Source organism: Rhineura floridana, chromosome 4, assembly GCF_030035675.1.
Source record: "Rhineura floridana isolate rRhiFlo1 chromosome 4, rRhiFlo1.hap2, whole genome shotgun sequence".
NCBI classification, from domain to species: Eukaryota; Metazoa; Chordata; class Lepidosauria; order Squamata; family Rhineuridae; genus Rhineura; species Rhineura floridana.
The window spans coordinates 202,322,039-202,339,413 of NC_084483.1; positions in this window are offsets into that span (position 1 = coordinate 202,322,039).

A 17,375-nucleotide genomic window follows, 5' to 3' on the forward strand; every position below is an offset into this window, starting at 1 on the left:
ACCATTGCTGGGTGTAATGGATGAAATTATACAAAATAATTTATCTCCAAAGATATAGAGAAATGCAGTTTATTATGTATTGGAGCAATAAGCTCCAAGAAAATATACGACCATTTACTTTATTTGGTTATTGCAATGAATATACTATATACTATATATTGTGTTATGGTTTTGATATTGTTAATATAAGTTAAACAATAATAAACTGGTTAAACTAAAAAAAGGAATTAAAAAGGAATGCCTCCCTCACCCTCTACCCACTTTACTGTGATCGGCATCCCATCCCCTTTACCAACACAACCCCCCTCAGCTCCCAGCCCAGTGATCTGAATCTCTCCTCCATATACATACGAAATGGGCACTTACAGAATATCAATGGTACTAAATTTGTTGTTATGTGCCTTCAAGTCAATTATGACTTATGGCGACCCTATGAATCATTTTATTTATCTCTTACGTGCTGTTCAAGACTTTCCCTCCCTGCAAGTGACGGCATTCTGTTAATGCTCAGAGGCACCTGAGCTATTATTTATTTATGCATTTAAGGCACTTTTCAGGTGGACCTGGCAAAGATGTTGTATGTACTTCAGGTTTGTTTGGATTACCAGAGATGAGATGCAGACATGAGGTTTGCTTACAAAGAGTTAAAATTTATTGAGTTTACTCACAAAGCATACAGCCAAGTATCCCCAATAAAAGTGGATCAGTAACACAGTCCTGCAGAAGCTGGTGTCAGACTGAACACTCATACTGGGCACAAGAGCAGCGGCGTCACTAGCAGAAGTGGGGGGGGGTGCGGACCTCTGGTGCACACCCTCCCAGGGGCATGGACAAGGTGGCTGGGCTTGCGTGCATGCGTGCGCACTCGAGGCCAGCCACCCCATCCATGCCCCTGGGAGGGCGCGGACCGGAGGGGCACCCAGCCGGAGAAGGCCTGGGAAAGCCAGCGGTCCGTGCTGAAGAAAGAGCGCCTCCCGTGATGCAGGAGGGTCCCAGGCCATGCCAGGGGCGCAGGCGGGCACACGTGAGAGGGGGGGCTTCTGCCGCCGTGGCGGGGGGCTCTGCACGAGCTCGGGCTCGCTCCTCCCCTGCAAAATGGGCAGCAGCCCCAGCAGCAGGAGTGCTTCCCTGATGGAGCCGGTGACCGACTGGGAGGGCTGCGTCCTCGGGCACTAAGGCGGGGGGCAGCATGAACCAGAGAAGGCCTGGGAATGCCAGCACACCTCCCTTGCCCCACTGACGCTGCTCCCGGTCTCGCGTGCCCGCCCGCCTCTGAGAAGGAGTTGAAGCAGCCTTGCTGGGCAATGGCGGGGCAGGGCGGCTCTGGGTGTTACCCCCCTCATGGTGACACCCGGGTGCGGGCTGCACCCTCCGCACCCCGGTAGTGATGCCCCTGCACAAGAGACACTTTTATAGCATATATGTTGGCATACAAACTGATATGGTTACACAAGTAATTTATGACTTCAAAGCATCAAAACATTAAATCATGGCAGCTTCTACATATTATTTGCTTGATCTGTTGATTTAACAAGACAACTTCAAAAGAACACTAATTGCTAGAAAGCTGTATTATCTTGAGACAGATAACTGAAGCATCCTGGCATCCTCCCTTGGCAAACTATGTGCCTGCCTTATCTTTATCTCCAACTTTGCTAGCAAACAACTGATAACACACCTGTACTATCTCATCATTGACCGTACCTTGACTCATCCACCTGCCAAGCCTATTTGCAATCTAAAATACCTAAGAATGCTGGGACCTTGAAGGGGGTACAAACCTCCAAGCTAACAGCAAATATACCAGCTACATTGGCTTTAAGCTATACATTATCTAGTTTGCTGACACAGGGTATATACAGAGGTTTACATGTATTTATTTAGAAAAATGATTATATACCGCTATTCATTTCACAAACAACATAGTTTACAACATATAAATTTAAGGGTTGGCCTGCCTGGTTCTTCCCAGTCTCAGGAAGAAGCAGCTCTATCTGGGCTCTCTCACTTGCTCAGCCCTGACCCACCCCAATGTCCACAAAGCCTTTGGGGAAGGTCTCGTGGGTGGCATCAGAACTGGGGAGGAAGTGTCAGGCCAGGCCACAAGCCCTCTGGCGCAGGTGAAGGAAGCAGGAGGCCATATCCCCCTTCCCGTCCAGGGCAATGCTTTCTTTAAATGGGGTTGGGTCACTCTCCTCCACCGTCATGGAGGCGGCTCAGGTTTGGGCTCACAGCAGAGGCAGCTGCAGCAAGAGACCTATCTGATGCTCCCACTGGTATGTTTCCACCACACCAACCTCCCCACCACCTCCCCATTTTCCTGCCGGTAAGCCACAGCAAACCACCTTCCAGGTAACTAGTGCTGCTCAGCATTCGTTCTTTTTGTTGTTGTTATGTGCCTTCAAGTCGACTACGACTTATGGCGACCCTATGAATCAGCGACCTCTAAGAGCATCTGTCATGAACCACCCTGTTCAGATCTTGTAAGGTCAGGTCTGTGGCTTTCTTTATGGAATCAATCCATCTCTTGTTTGGCCTTCCTCTTTTTCTACTCCCTTCTGTTTTTCCAGCATTATTATCTTTTCTAATGAATCATGTGTTCTCATTATGTGACCAAAGCAGAGCTTGGAAAAGTTACTTTTTTGAACTACAACTGCCATCAGCCCAATCCAGTGACCATGCTGGCAGGGGCTGATGGGAGTTGTAGTTTAAAAAAGTAACTTTTCCAAGCTCTGAAGTATGATAACCTCAGTTTCATCATATTAGCTTCTAGTGACAGTTCTGGTTTAATTTGTTCTAACACCCAATTATTTGTAGCTGAAGCCTTTCACAAGGATCACCGGCTAACCTCTAGCTGTTTAGTAACTGCTGGGGACCCATCAATATTTTCTTGGATTAACAAACTCATCAGCCTTTTAAAGTTGACATTGTTTATTAAGTTTGGAGATACAAATGACTCGTATACAGTATTTCAAGCAATTCTAAATCTTAACTAGAAAGCAAGCAATTATCCTGATCAGGTTACTTATATCAGAGGTAGCTAACCCGTGTCCCTCCAGACTTTCATGGCTTGCAGCCTTCATCATCTCTGACCATTGGCCTTGCTGGCTCGGGCTGATGGGAATCGGGGTCCAACAACATCTGGAGGGTCACAGTTAATTGGTATATGCCAAATTTTTTAGTCTTGGTTTTCCATATGTTGAAACTACTAAATCTGAAAGTATTTTTCTCTTTTGATGCAGGGCATGTCAACATGTCGGCTACCCACAGTGGACTCCGTGGTTCCTGCCATGGTTTGAGGATTCATCCATCCAGCTTCCTTTGCTCCACAACTCTTCCTTCTCATTGCTACATGTTGAAACTTCCAATGTATCAACGTTGAATTGGCTTTAAAAGAATTTAAAAAAGATCCTCATGCATTTCAGAATCTTCTTGAAGTGTGGCTCTGTGATTTGGAGAAGGAGTCAATGGAGAAGATTGGCATTTATGAGGGCAGCTACTTTCCCAAAAAAATGTCTGTTTGAGGCAGGGATAGCCAACTGCGCCTTCCCTGAACATTTGGACTGTATCTCCCATAACATCTGACCATTGATGAGAACAGGTTGGGGCTGATGGGTGTTGTAACATGTTGAGAACATCACCTTGGCTGCCTCAGGTTGAAGGCATCAGAGGGTTCCCCACTGTAGGAAAGTCATTTGCATTGTTAGGAATAATACCTCAACTTTCTGGAACCCTCATTACTCATAGTATATACATTTATCTAATCATACTTACAACAACTGCACAAAGCATGCCATGGTTGTGATTCTGGGAACACACATGTGGGCAGGGAAAGGTCGATACTGAAAAGTGCTATCATTAGCGAATTCAGTTCATGACTCTACCGAGATTTGGATCAAGGGTGACCATAACATATTTCATGGTCTTGAGTGCTACGTTACCCAGAGCCAATGAAAGTGGCTTCCCACTTGGGATAGGAAGAGGACAATCAAGGTTTATGCCTTCCCTCCCACCCCACAAGATTGACTCTATGACAAAGAAGACCATTGTGTCTTCAGATATTGCTTGTGTGGTTTTTATATATATACAGAAATAAAGAATCAGATTCTGATTCTATACAGTAACAAACTAAAAAGATATGTTAACTAAGGTTTTTACATATACAGAAATGAGCAAAATAAAGGAGTTGGAATAATGCCTCTATAAAGAATTAAACTCTCAAAGTGCTTGGAAGCACTTTTCCACACTAGTTTCCCCTTCGCATTCCAGGTAGAAAAGACTGCAGGCATATCTGCTGTCTTGCTCCCTTAACCTAAAGTAAAGAGGTGCAAGCCATCCCTTTTCTGTTTTCTTGGAATGCACAACCCAAGTGAGCCTTTTTCTTTCCAGTTTTCCACTGTCGCTCCATATTGGGACACCCTCTCCCCTTCCAACCCCCCCCAAAATCTTTCACATGTACCCTGATGGGGCTATGCTTGTAGCAAATAATCCAGAGAGATATCTTGGGGTTGTGTTGGAAAGCTCAATGAAAATGTTGAACCAATGTTTGGCAGCTGTGGGGAAAAAAAAGGAAATTCCACTTTGTGGATTGTTAGAAAAACATCTGAATAGAAACCTGATACTGTTGTAATGGCTTTCTACAAATCCATGCATTGAGTGTAGTTGTTCTGGTCATTGCATCTCAAAAAGGATCTTGTAGATTAGGAAAATATGCTGAAAGGATCTGCTGAAATGATTGGCAGGTGGAGTAACTCCCTTCTGAGGAAAGGTTACAACATTTGGGGCTTTTTAGTCTTGGGAAAAAGAGCAAGTAAGTGGAGACATGAAAGAGGTATCTAAAATTATGCATGGTGTAAAGAACGTGGAAACAGTGCAACTTCCTTCCTTACTCATCCTATTAGAATCCAGGTTCATCCATTGAAACTGAATGTTGGAAGATTCAGAATTTGCAGAAGGAAACACACAGTGAAAAGTCGACACAAGCACACACTCCATCTCTCTCACCTCCTCCCAACCTCCTTCTCTTCCTCCATCTGCTCTCCATCCTTCCCCACTCTTACTGTTTTGCCTCCATGCTCTGCTCACCTCTCTCTCTCACACACACACTGTGTGTCCACATCTCAGTCTCTGAAAAGTACCTCCAAAGAGGCAGCAGAGGACCATCCTTTGCTCCCTCCTAACCAAACAGTGAGCTGGGATCCGCCAGTGGGCCTCTGTGCCACAGCCTGCCAGGGTCTCCTCAACTGTCTGCTGCGCTTCCCAGCTGTGCCACACCCTTTTGGTGGACCAATGCCAGAAGCAGCAGCTCTTTGCCTGCTGAATAAAGGTGGTCAGGAGGAGACAGAGGACTTCAGGGGAGGAGGGAGGCAACGAAAGTCTCTCTCCTCTGAAGGAAAAGGGCCAAAGAAGGTGTTGAAGGAATGAGAAAATGAGATAAAAGGTTAATAAGAAGGAAATTGAAAAGGAGAGGTAAGAGAGAAAAGAAGAAAAAAGTGAATGTAAAAGAACGAGGGAGGACGGAAACTGGCAGTGTGTGGGGGTGAGTGGAATAACATAGAAGTTGAGTGTGAACAGAGAATGAGAGAAGAAATGCTAGGAGACGAGTAAAAATTCTTTGAGGGAAACAGATACAAGAAAAGACCTTCTTCTCTCAGAACTTCTGGATCAGCAAATTCTGCCTAAAATGGAGAGGTGGTCACAATACCTTCAAAGCAAATGTCTCTACTTAGCTTGAGGACACCTGATTACCCCTGAAAGACCAGGTCCATAGCCTTGGGGTCATTCTTGACTCCCAGCTGTCTATGGAGGCTCAGGTGTCGGCAGTGAGCCGGGCGGCTTGGTATCAATTACATCTGATACGGAGGCTACAACCCTGCCTTCCTGTACATCTGCTCCCACGGGTGATACATGCCGTTGTCTCCTCTCGCTTAGACTACTGTAATGCGCTCTACGTGGGGTTACCCTTGAAAACAGTCCAGAAATTACAGCTGGTACAGAATGCGGCAGCGCGCTTGATTAAGAACAGCCGTCGCCGTGATCATATCACCCCGGTGTTAGTGGATCTACACTGGTTACCAGTTGTTTACCGGGCCCAATTCAAGGTGTTGGTATTGACCTTTAAAACCCTATACGGTTCTGGCCCAGTTTATCTGAAGGAGTGCCTCCAGCATCACCAATTATGCCGCATTACAAGATCAGCTGCACAAGACCTTCTCTCGGTCCCATCAGTTAAAACAGCGAGGCTGGTGCGGACCAGAAAGAGGGCATTTTTGATTGTGGCCCCCACCCTCTGGAACTCGCTTCCTTTTGATCTTCGCCACACCCCCTCCCTGACAGGTTTCCGCCGGGCCTTAAAGACCTGGCTATTCAGGCAGGCCTATGGGGTCTTTGGGGATGGGTCAGTTTCTAATGTTGTTCAATGCTGTTTAATTTTAATTACTATATTTTTGGTTTTATTGTATTTTATCATGATATTGTACGTCGCCTAGAGTGGCCGTTTATTCGGCCAGATAGGCGACTCAAAATTAAAATTTTATTTTATTATTATTTATACTATGTAGAAGATGATGCCTGTAATTGCCAGCTGATTTTGCCAAACTCTGCCTCCATCTGGCACCGTTTTGTGACTGGCTGTGCCCCTACACAACTCTAGCGTGTCCCTGTACTTTTCATGCCTCTCCAGTGGGGCCTTGGGATAGAAAATTTGTGAACTTTTGCTCTGGAACAATTTCTGAGGAGCTGTTTTTCCCCTCTCAAAGACAGGCTGCTTTCACACATGGGGCTAATAGCGCTAGTTTAACGGATTAAGAAGGTAGCACTTCATTCCAGATTTCAAAAATCCCTTTCGCACTGCAGTACCTGTTATACCGGCATTTTGCGCAACAGTCGTTCACACAGGTCTCCACCTACCGGTTTGAGGCCTGTTCTTTCGGTGCATGGGGGGGTTGAAGGAGGTGCGATCGCGATCAGCTGAGAGGCGCAGCAGCGCAGCAGCAGAGGCTCTGGTTCAGCAACAGCAGCAGAGGCTGCTCTCCAGGAGCAAATGGGATCGGCTAGGAGGCGCGGCGGTGGCAGTTGGTAAGGGTGGGAACGCACTGCATGCTGGGATGGCTGTCACGTGAGCAGTGGCAGTAGGGCAAAACTCCCACAATCTTCCAGGTTCCCAGCCTGCTATCGGAATTTTTCAGGTATCATTTATTGCGGAATTTAGCGCTAAACTTCCACTACATTCCACCAGAATTTTGGAGCTACCCGTTATGTCGTGTGAAAGCTCAAATTTTATGCGCAAATTAACAGGAAATAAATCGTCAGAATAATGGAATAAAGTGCAGTGTGAAAGCACCCACAGTCTCTCTCTCTCTCTCCCTCTCTCTCCCCCTGGTGATGCTTGCCTGATTGCTGTGGCAGAAGAGGAAGCTCTGGCAGACTTGAAGATGGGAGGCCAGGGGGTGGATGGCAAGTTGCCTTTGGCTAAGGAGAACCAATCGGTTGTGCCATGTGCTGTCCATGGTGGCTACTGGATACAGATTGCCAGCAGCTACAGCAGTTAAACTAGGGATACTTCCAGATCACCTGTGTATCAAGCAGTCTTCCTGATTTGTTTGCAGGAATATTAGACAAAGTAGGCTGTTTAATTAGGATCCATTCTGCGTTGTTTGTGGGGAGGTTAAATGATTTTTTTTTCAAAACAAGTGTTTTCCCACACTTTGTGGCGCAAAAATTCTGATCATTGGGGGAAGTGGGTTTGTTGAGCAAGACCACCCAATCCACTGTAATTGTGCAACCGGAATTTACTGGTATGTGATTGAATCTCACTAAGAAATAACGGCAACCTTGGAGTGCTCACATTCTTCAAGTAAAGTAAAACTTTCAGTTCAGTTTACTGCACAATAGTCAACTATGAATTTTGCATATGCACCAAAAGAGCAGAGAACAGAGTAAAAACCAAAAGGAAAAAAAAGAGCAATGGTATAATACTGCAGTAAATGTGATGTGTAGATGGGGCCCTAAACAATTTGGGAGTAGGCTACCTGAGATGGGTTCTGCCATGCAGACCTTCCTACACACTGAGATCATCATTAATGGTGTTATCACACCCTTCCAAAATCGATCTTGTGCCACCTCTGAATGACCAACTCAAATTGTGTTTACATTTTAATCAGTTTGTAGATCAGTGCAACCACAACTATCTTTCCTATTAGTGAATTTGCCTACTTGTTATATTAGATGTAAAAAAATTGGATTCCTTTGCAAGTATAATGAGAATGGTTTGATCATTTGCATGCTTATTGAGTTCAATGGGATGAACTCCCAAGCAATCTAGTTTAGGATTGCAGCTTTAGATTTCACCAATTTTCTTTTACGTGATATGCAAATCTGTGTCTGCCTGCTGATCTTTTCTCTTACATTGTAGAAGCCACTGCACCTGCAATAAAATGAAGCATGAAGATGGTCTGATGGTCTGATGTGTTACGTGGCAGACACAAGTGAATTAGTTTAATTTAGTTAATTGGTCTACAGGTCCTCACAGTTTGTTATATTTTAATAAATATAACCTTAATCCAAGATTACGTCTCGTGAGTCTTCTCTGAAGTGGTGGGGTAGAGATGGAGATCACTTGTTGGTTCTGATCTGTTTTTCATTTTGCTGGACTGGCAGGCGGTTCTGTTCCATCTTTTTTCTGTTTCTGTTTTTTAGGGGTATTCCGGAACTGTTCCCCCCCCCCCTGTTTCTCAGAAAATAACAATATGTTTATCTGAAGTTATCAGATCTGTCTCCCAGTGGTCTCTTTGTTTTCCTATTTAAATTTAAATGAGGCACATAAATGCCCCTCAAGTCTGTCTCTTTCCTCAGGCTTATTACTGTCTGAAGATAATCAACCTCCCCCCCCACCCGCAATTAAACAAGGCTTGTTCCTTTGAATGTATTTGCAGCTATGTGATGTAATTTTGGCAACTGAAACCTGAACCACTGCTGCGTTTAACAGGCCATGATGATCACTGTGTACCAATTTTTATTAATAAAAACATGTTTTGTGTATACTCACATTTTCCTGTTCTTGATTTAATACATTTTGAACAGAGAATGCCTTGCTTGAACAATTTAATGTTTTGAGGAGAAAGTCTTGTATCTCTTAATTTCATATTTATAGTTATTTCTGTTATTTAAAAGTGTGTATTTTTAACATAATGTTAATTGTATTTTCTACATGCTTGTGACTTCTTTTTATATTAGTTCTTCACATGCATTACAAAAGTGCATATTATTTCCCCCTCTTTCTGGGTAAAATTTAAGGAAGCAAGCTTGTTTTAAATTCTGTTTTAAATATGGTGGAATCCATCATGGCTATAGTATATAGCCACAACCACAGCTTGTATAGATATAATTTTAATCATTAGTCTTAAAAACATTCCATAGTTTAATAATTCAAAGTGTTATGCTTTAAAACATTCCATAGTTTATAACTGGTATACACTTAAAGCTTTTAAAATGTTCAGTAAAATTATGCCACCTTAATGCAAATCTCTTGTTGTCTTTGCTTTTCTTCCTTAACTCCATTATAATTTGTTTAGCCGTAATGACAAATTCCTGCTTTTTTTCTACCCATTTTTTTATTGCTGGAGTCCCAGACTATCTTCACCTGACATCAGATTGATCCAGAAACTATGCATGATTCTTCATAGCCTGAAGTTGGAGCCACCCTTTCATCAATGCTCAGATGAGTCTGCAAAATCCACATATTGTGTACTGAAGCTTCTTCCCAAAAACCCTTTTCCCCTGTGTGATGCTGGCCCTGTTCACACATTATAGTCAACGAGTGTACAGTCTGTGTACCTGGGTACAGAAGCAGCTGGGCTGTACACTCGTACAGTTATTCACATGTAACATTCAACGAGTGTACAGTCTATTATATACACGTTTGCTGCCAGGGAAAGAAAATGGCTTCAATGACACTTATTAAATGCGCCATTGAAGAAATTCTCTTTTACTGGCAACAAGGCAAGGCATGCTGGGTCTGTTATACTTCCTGAAACTGTTTCTTGTCAAGGGGTGCATTCAATAGAAAGAGTGTTGGCAGAAACAGGAATGTAGTTTTACTTTTTTCATTTTTCCTGCAGATTCTTAAGTTTTTAAAATCAAAACACCAACTTTTAAAAAGAAAATACTAACCTGTAACTGTCATAATTATAGTTATTAAAATATTGCATTTTTCATTGCCTGTTATTAGAGTATGTATGGGTTTTGATGTAGGCTTTCATGCAACAATCCTATACATGTCTATACAGTCCTATAGAGATCAATAGGACTTACTCATAGATAAATGTGTGAAAGTGCAGACCTAAATATATTGAATATTTATATATGAAAATATTTTGAGGGGGCTGAAACAAAAACAAGCTGCTTAAAAGATTATGAACTGAAACTATTCTTCCAACATGGTACACCTGATTCTTTCTTGAGGATATCATGCGTTTTAATACACAAACTACACTCAAAATATGTGGGAAACATTATTTAACAGTTGGGCTTTCCAGCCTACAGCAGTATCATCTGCAGCGGCACTGGGGAGCAGACAGTGTCCAGAGAGTGCAGACTTTTTAAAAATAATAATAATTAATTTCTTTACTGTTCGCAGCCCCTTCCGGATTACTTCACACACCCCAGGTTGGGAACCACTGATCTATGTTATAATATTTAGCTTTTGGATAGCACTTTAAATGCAGGGTGGGCAGAACGTAGATCAAAACGTATTGGTGTATCTCAGGATGACTCACAGAAGATCAGTGAGGATTTCAGACTCCTGTTTCACAATGAAAACAAGAAAATGACCACCCCGCCATTATACTGCTGAAATGAAGAAAGTGGGGGGTAATCTGAGTGGATTTTTGTGTGGAATTACTGTGAGCTCAGTTCAATTTTGGAACTCCAAACAAATTCCGGGGCTAAGAATTATTTAACTCTTAAGTGCATATATTTTGTGGCTTGCTCTGGTTGGTGGATCTTGGGTTTTTGTAATAATAATAATAATTAAAAAATCAATACCAAAAACCTGAAGTCTAACCATCCTGATCTAGAGTATTAGATCCTGATCTAGTCTAACCATGAAGTCTAACCATCCGAACCATAGAGTGTTTGCCATCCTGGGCTCCTGCTGGAAGGGCAGGATATAAATCAAATAATAAATAAATAAATAATCAAAACATTACAAGCCTACAAGGCAGGTTTGTGTTACCATAAAACCATGTGATGCAGCTACTTCTGACAGCAGTTTCGAATGGAGGCAGCCATTAACACGTGTTTGACCATCGGGGTGTCTAAGTTTGATGCACAACACTTGACATAAAAAAGAGCTGCGGAGATATGAGCAAATCTACAATTTTTTTCTTCTCAATTTCTGGATACACAGTAGAAAGGTGGCATTGCTTTCTTGAGAATGCCTTCTTTGGCAATGTTTTGAAGAGTCTTACCTCTGCTATTGTAGTTTCATTCTTGCAAGCACTCCTTTGAACCATGCTACAACAACCCTGCAAGGTAGGTCTGTGCCCATACAAATGATTTAGTGCAGGGATGGCCAGAAGATAAACTGTAATCTATTGGTAGATCCCTGGGAGATTTGTAGTTAATTGGCAAGCGCTTCTGGCTTCCAGTTGTTTAACAATAGCAACGAAAGGACACACATCTGTTTGGAAATTTGACAACTGAAATTAATACTTGCGGAAAGTAGGAATAGATCTATGTGTGGAAAGACTGTGAGCTCATCTCAGTTCTGATAACGCTGTGCTCAGCAGCTTCTCAGACGCCATGTTCTTTCATACTAGACGTACGTCTTTTGCAGCTGGCTGCAGTTGGTGGCTCTTGAGGTTCTAGTAAAACGCAGGGTGAATCCCTGACTCTGCAATAGCAGTGCTCTCTCAGTAATGGCAACATTGCCACTCACTGAATGAGACAAGGTGCCTGCAAGTTCAGGGCTGGTGGCACCATTTTAGCATGTGTTTTATATTGTTTTAAATTTTAAATTGTGTTTTAAATTGTTTTTTTAAAAGATGTATCTTAAATTGTATTTGTTTTTAGTTACTGTAAACCACCCAGAGAGCTTCGGGGCGGTCTACAAGTATAATAAATAAATAAATAAATATAGAGATGACACTAAGATATATTCTAGAGTTGTCCAGGATATATTTCACACTGTGTAATATCCATTCTTGCTCCACATTTTCTACGAGGTGATGTTTTGCAGCTTGCTGGGTACAGAGGAGCCAATGTGCTAGCTTGCTGGGAGGTGGGATGCTGTTGATTACCAGGAGTGAGAGAAGAAGGGGTGAGGTGGTGGGGAGGTTGGAGTGGGGCATACAGCCCGGTGGAACCAAACCAGTTCTCTTGCTTGTGTTATTGAACTGTATCGATTCCCCTTCCCATCCCACTATCTCTGCCGCTAACCCACAGAGACTGTTCCTTTTCTTCACATTTAAATATCTATGTGTTTTTAAATGGCATGTGTTTTTCCCTCTGGGTTCAGGGAATGTCAAGGTGTTGGCTACTCATAGTGGATTTTGTGGTTGTTGCCACAGCTTGAGCGTTCGTTGAGCTAGCTTGTGTTGATCCACAACAACTCCTTCTGAGTTGCTACACATTTCAGCTTCCAATGTAGCTGATACTATCTGTGTTGAATTGTCTTTATGATAATAATAAAAATCAGCATTTGAACATATTCTTGATGTGTGCCTTTGTGTTTTGGAGAAGTAGTTTGTGGATTAGATTTTTTCAGTGCACATCTAACAGGGCAACTTCTTTCTCAGAGAACAACTTTTAAAAGCCATGGGTAGCAAAAATCATGCAACCCCCCCCCCCATGATCCTTTGGACTACAACTCCCATAATTTTGGGCCATTGGTGATACAGGTTGGGGCTGATGGGAGTAGCAAATTTTTGAGAGCATCACATAGGTTACTTCTCGTTTAAGGCATCAGAGGGTTCCCCACTGTAAGAAACTCCTCTATATAGTTAGGAATAATACCCCAACTTTTTGGTACGCTGATTACTCAAAGCATGTACATATCATCTAATCATACTTACAAGGCATGCCAACGTTGTGATTCACAGAACATACATGTGGGCTGAGAAAGGTTGAGACTGCAAGTGAGTTCATGACTTTACTGAGATTTGGATCCAGGATAAAGATAACACAGTTCATGGTCTTGATTGCTATGTTACATATTAGCCAATAGCTCTGGATGGTGCAATAAAGATTTATGCTTTCCTGTGCAGGATCCCCCTTTTCTGTTGTCTTGCAATGCATGGCCCAAGTGAGTATTTTCTCCTCTACTTTCCAACTATGGTTGCATATTGGGACACCCTCTTACATCCCCTCCCCCCATACATGCATTGATGGGGCTAAGGACAGGCCTCTAGGTGACCCACCTTCTTCCTTTCCTTTCCTATGAAGATCGTTTTTGGACAAATGGAATGGGCAAATCTGTCCATTTCAGTTTCTGTCCATTTCTCATTTCTCCCATCTTAAACTCAGCTCTCCACAGGTCCAGGAGAGTATACCATCATCAGGGGGAATAAAAGCTTTCCTCCTTTATAAAGCTAGTTTAACATGTTTAACAGACTGATATGTCTCCTAAAAATCAGTTCTTGGCTAATAAATACAGTTTTTTTAAAAAGTATTATATCCAATACCAGTAACTAGGGGTGCAAGATATTGGGGCCTTAAATCTAGATATAATGGACATTCCAACTAAAGGTGAACCAAGACCTCTGCATTGTGACAGCCAGCAAGACAGTATCTACTCATATTACCTTGGCCATTACTATGCCCTTTGACCTCCAGCAGCTGCAGAATATTTAATCAATATTGGTCATGGCCCTACAACCTCCGAGCAGCCCTACCAGGCCCAGCCAGTAGCAGCCACCACTGGCAGAGGCCTATGCTTTGCCTTGCAGCCTCCCATTGAAACCCTTTAGGAATGGGACCCTGATTCTTGCCTCTTCATCCTCAGCCCTGGTTTGAATCCAGACTGGTCGACATCTAGCAAATGGATTTCCACCTAAATGCCAGCAACTGATCAGGAACAACATGCTTGCATACACTCTAATCTTTTTGAAATAGTAGCAATCCAAGAGAACATCTTATCCCTAAGGCTTTATCCTGATTCTCATGGTCTACTAGTTGTAGCTTTCTCCTGGGATGCGTACAGATTGCCATCTATGGGGAGGGTCTTAAGTCAGTGGTGCAGCACATCATTTGCTCACTGATGTGGACCTGTGGAGGACTTAGCTTAAGATTGGAAGAATGAACAAACCAGAGTCATTTCTGGGTCGGATTTCTGACTGGTGCTATTCCTGCAAGAGCCACCAAACTGGCCACTGAGAAAGGCCTCATTCTATTTCGATTTTGATAGCCATGACATTTCATTTTGCATATTTGTATAATGTCTTCCTTTATTATGGTAATCCAGTTGGTTTACAACCCACAGAAATGTCAGAAGATATAACAAAAATCACAGTCTCATATAAGTAACAAACTAATAAAATGCAAGAATCCTTTTCACATGCAGTATTCCAAGATCAGAATTTGTATCCAACAAAGTCATACTCAGAGAAGACCCACTGAAAGAAAAGGACTACATTAATTTCATAGGTTTCAATGGCTCTGTTCTGACTATGACTAAGTTAGGTGCAACCCACTATTACCAAAATATTATCAAACAACAGTGCCATGGGGTCCAAATCCCCACTCAGGCATGAAGTTTATTTGGGCCATTCACTCTCTCTCTGAGCCTAATCTGGCACGCAGTCCATAGAAGGTTGTCCAGAAGGGAATGCGGCCCTTGTGCTGAAAAAAAATCCCTTGCTTGACATGCTTGCATCTCGTTCTGCTGTTTCCCTCTTGGGACAGATGACGTCGTTCAGTGGCCTATAAATAAGGAGCACTTTCTGTCCCCATCTCTGTGTGGTCTCAGAATTCCCAGCGAATCTAAGCAGACATGAAGCTCTTCTACCTGATCTACAATTTCTTCTTCCTGTTCTCTCTTCTAAGTATCACAGGTATGAAACGGACGTGTTGCTGATACCATGATGTGCACTGAAAGATCCAGTACTACTGTTGAATTGGGGGAGTGGAGGGATGAAGGGCTTTCTTCCCTAGGTTTCTACACCATAATTCCCAGAAAAAAATGGTGGTTGCTATGTTAGGCACAACAAAAAGGTATTATAAATCTTAGATGAGGGGTGCAAAAGGTAACTCTTTGAAAAAAGGAAAGTTTTGTTTTATTTCTCAACATTTCAGTTGTCATGTGTGTTTTGAAAAAGAACCTGTTTTCAAATGAAATTAAATTCAAAGAAAGAACACTTAAATCAGTATGAATAATGATGCTGAAGTGTTCTGCCTTTGAGGAAGATTTCCTTGTTAACTTTTCTGCTGAGAAGGCCAGTTTACTCCAATTAAAATGTTGCTTAAATTGGTCAAAACCAGTAAACAGACTGAATTTCTGTGAGACCTCTTTTAAAGAAACCCTCCTTGGACCCAGATAACTTGAACAACTATAGACCAGTGGCAAATGTCCCTTTTTTGGGCGTTTTGGAACGGGTGGTTGCCGGCCAGCTCCAGGCGCTCTTGGATGAAACCGATTATCTAGATCCGTTTCAATCCGGTTTTAGGCCCGGTTTTGGCACAGAAACAGCCTTGGTCGCCCTGTATGATGACCTTTGTCGGGAGAGGGACAGGGGGAGTGTGACTCTGTTGATTCTCCTTGATCTCTCAGCGGCGTTTGATACCATCGACCATGGTATCCTTCTGAGGAGACTCGCGGAGTTGGGTGTCGGGGGCACTGCTTGGCAGTGGTTCCGCTCCTACTTCGCGGACCGTCACCAGAAGGTAGTGCTTGGGGAACATCACTCGACTCCATGGACTCTCCATTGTGGAGTCCCTCAGGGGTCGGTCTTGTCCCCCATGCTTTTCAACATCTACATGCAGCCTCTGGGTGCGGTCATCAGGAGTTTTGGAGTGTGTTGCCATCAATATGCTGATGACACGCAGCTCTATTTCTCCTTTTCATCTTCTTCAGGTGAGTCTGTTGATGTGCTGAACCGTTGCCTGACCGCGATAATGGACTGGATGAGAGCTAATAAACTGAGACTCAATCCAGACAAGACTGAGACACTGCTGGTGAACGCCTTCCCTGCTCAGATGGTGGATGTTCACCCTGTTCTGGATGGGGTTACACTCTCCCTGAAAGAACAGGTACGTAGTTTGGGGGTTCTTTTCGATTCTTCCTTGTCTCTCGAGGCCCAAGTGGCCTCGGTGGCACGGAATACATTTTACCATCTTCGTCTGGTAGCCCAACTACGTCCCTATCTGGACAGGGACGACCTCGCCTCCGTTGTTCATGCTCTGGTAACTTCAAGATTGGATTACTGTAATGCGCTCTACGTAGGGCTGCCCTTGAAGACAGTTCGGAAGCTTCAGCTGGTGCAGAACGCGGCTGCCAGACTATTGATGAGGACCAGTCGGTCTTCGCATATAACACCTATTCTGGCGCGTCTGCACTGGCTCCCTATTTGCTTCCGGGCGAGATTCATGGTGCTGGTTTTGACCTATAAAGCCTTACACGGCGTGGGACCTCAATACCTTGTGGAACGCCTCTCTCGCTATGAACCTACCCGTTCACTTTGTTCAGAATCTAAGGCCCTCCTCCGGGTACCAGCTCATCGGGAAGCCCGGAGGGTGGTTACTAGATCTAGGGCCTTTTCTGTGGTGGCCCCTGAGTTGTGGAACAGCCTCCCCGAAGAGGTACGCCTGGCGCCTACACTTCTATCTTTCCGGCGCCAGGTAAAGACCTTTTTATACTCCCAGGCATTTTAATCTTTTAATTTTCTTAATCTTTCTACTTTTAACATGTATCCTTCTTAATTTGTGTTGTATTTCGTTTTTGTTGTGCTTTCTGTTGTTTGTTTGTACATGTTTTTGTGATTTTTTACTATGATATATTGTATTTTATCTTGTTTGTTCACCGCCCTGAGAGCTATTCTGCTAAGGGCGGTATATAAATTGAAATAATAAATAATAAATAAATAATTTGTGGTTGAATCAACCAGGGCAGATATCTCCAAAATGTCTGCCTTTCAGTCAACAGTGTCTAGTTTCTGCATCTCCCCCCCCCCCCGGGCTGGCAGAATTCCAATGTGCCTAAAGGAGGCAGTTGTGAGACCTTTGTTGAAAAAGCCCTCCCTGGACCCCTTAAACATGGATAACTACCGGCCAGTGTCCAATATTCCATTCTTGGGTAAGGTAATAGAGTGTGTGGTGGCCTCCCAGCTCCAGGGATTCCTGGATGAAATGGAGTATCTAGATCTATTTCAATCTGGTTTCAG